This window comes from Myotis davidii, unplaced genomic scaffold, assembly GCF_000327345.1.
Source record: "Myotis davidii unplaced genomic scaffold, ASM32734v1 scaffold339, whole genome shotgun sequence".
Lineage (NCBI taxonomy): Eukaryota > Metazoa > Chordata > Mammalia > Chiroptera > Vespertilionidae > Myotis > Myotis davidii.
The window spans coordinates 1,963,391-1,965,981 of NW_006290778.1; the positions used below are offsets into that span (position 1 = coordinate 1,963,391).

At 46.0% G+C, this 2,591-nt stretch overlaps 1 protein-coding gene across 1 annotated transcript in view; it reads right to left on the reverse strand.

Annotated features, from left to right (window-relative positions):
- DNAH6 (dynein, axonemal, heavy chain 6) overlaps positions 1-2,591 on the reverse strand; it is a 219,792-nt gene that overhangs the window by 50,663 nt on the left and 166,538 nt on the right. The window lies entirely within an intron of this gene.

The following is a 2,591-nucleotide window of genomic DNA, read 5'->3' on the forward strand; positions in this document are numbered from 1 at the left end:
CCTGGTACGGGCGTCAGGAAATCTGGAAGCTGCTGCCTGTGAAGGGTTATAAAGCCCACGGAGTTGGAGCTGTTTGCAATGTCTTAGCTGTTCTCTTAGTTTTCTATGTTTTAATTCATGGCCCGGGAGAACCTTTCAGCACGTGGGTGTTCCAAGAGTCCCTTCTCTGTCTCCCTCTGTCTCTCTGTGTTGCTGGCTGTCCCCGTCCTCCTCCCGGCCCCTCCACTTTTTTTCCCAGCTGTGGATGTCCCTGAGTGGGGAGATCCTTTGTCCTAGAAAGTCAAAGGGTCCAAGGTGGGGACCATGAACAACCCCACCCCCTGGGAACTGCTGCTCAGTATTTGCTACACTGAAGGGAGAGCTACGGGGACCTCAGGCTTCTGCCTAGACCCTCACTACCGGATAGAAATAGAATGTGAACCACATATGTAATTCTAGCTTTCCTAAGTTTATTATGAGTAAAATGATCTTTAACATGACATTTTATTTAACCCACTACAACCCAATATATGCTGGCGATAAAGACATAACTCATATAAAAATTATTGAGTTTTTTTTTTACATTTTTAAACTAAGCCTTTGAATTCTGGTGTGTATTTTACACTAACAACACACCTTAGTGCAGACTAGCCACATTCAAGTGCTCAATAGCCACAGGTGGCTGGGGGCTAAGTCTAGACTATCCACCCAAGGCCACCAGGAAAGGGAGTTATATCCAGGAATCAAATGCTCAAACTCTCCCTGTATTGCCCCCTTTCAGAACCTGAGGGGACAGGAAGAATGGAAGAGGAAATATCAATACGGTTTTGAGGACAGGAAAGCAGACACGGAGAGTGGCAATGACTCAGCAGACCCAGGGAAAGGGAATCCTAAACTGGCAAAGGGGAGAGCCCAGAACTCACCAATTTCCAAAACAGAACCACCCCCCCCTTCCCCCCCCAAAGGCTCAGCACCACTGGTCATGGGAAGGGCCTAGAATTGGAAGTGGCTGAGAGACTCCCAGGTCACCTCCCCACACCACGCAGCTGGGGGATAGGTCCTGCCCAGCCCTCGCTGAAAAACAAAGGTTTCACCCCCAGGAAATTTAAAGAGGGGATTTTTTTTTTAATGGAAGGAAACCAGGCACAGTTAGTTGATGGCCAGTTTGAGAGACCATAGTGAGAACAGAGGGATTAGGTGAATGTACAGATGCTGGGTGCTAAGATCTGAGCTCTTCTCTTCTCATCCCTCCAAATACCTGCAGCCAGATCTTCACACTTCCAGGCAATGTGGTCACTGAGTGTTTAACTACCATCAGGTGGGAGATGGGAAGGGCGTGTGGGAGGGGGGAGATGGGAAGGGCATGTGGGAGGAGGGAGATGGGAAGGGCGTGTGGGAGGGGGGAGATGGGAAGGGCATGTGGGAGGAGGGAGATGGGAAGGGCGTGTGGGAGGGGGGAGATGGGAAGGGCATGTGGGAGGAGGGAGATGGGAAGGGCGTGTGGGAGGGGGGAGATGGGAAGGGCATGTGGGAGGAGGGAGATGGGAAGGGCGTGTGTGTCTGTGTGTGTGTGTGTGTGAGAGAGAGAGAGAGAGATAAAGTTAACAGTTAATGTATAAAAGAGAAACCTCAAGAAGTAGCAATATGAGTCTATTATTTAGAGAAAAGATATTAAAACCCAAGTAACCTAAACAAAAAAGAGATGAAAGCAGTTGTCTATGAAGGGGAGTCATAGGTGTGTGTGTGTTTGGGGGAGGGGGGGCGCAGAGAAGGCAGGAAATGCTATTTTTTCTTAACAAACCTTGTAGAAATATTTTGTTCTTTAAACAATTTGCATGTAAAACTTTGATAAGAAAATAAATGGATTAACAACCAACTTCCAGAAATGAAAACCCCAAGGAAGAATGAATGAAAAGAGGATAAAGAGATTGATGAACAGCCCTAGCCGGTTGACTCATTGGATAGAACACTGGTCCATGGACTGAAGGGTCACGGGTTTGATGTTCAGGTCAAGGGTATGTAACTTGGTTGCAGGCTTGATCCCGGGCCCCAGTAGGGGCGTGCACTGGAAGCAACCAATCCAATTGATGTGTCTCTCTCACAGCAATGTTTCTCTCCCTCTGTCTTTCCCTCTCCCCTCCACTCTCTCTAAAAATCAATAGAAAAATGTCCTCAGCTGAGGATTAACAAACACACACACACACACACACACACACACACAATCCCGCCACCCCCACAAGAGATTGATGAACAAATAAGCAAAGAAAAGTAAGTAATGGAAGACCCACAATTACGTGTTTATTATTGTTTCAGTACTGAGATAGGTCCCAAGAGACTGTAGGATATAAAGCACAAACCATTTCCCCATCAAGGTATTTTTTAGTAAATTATTTTATGTTTCTCACGAGTGGCTAAAAATAATTTTATAGTTTGTATTCCCAGTATACTTTTAAAATTATGATTTGATCTGGAAACAGCCTAAGTGCCCATTAGTAGATGAGTGGATTAATAAATGGTGGTACATATACACAATGGAATACTACGCTGTGGTAAAAAAGGAGTTCTTACCATTTGCAACAGCATGGATGGAACTGGAGAGCATTATGCTAACC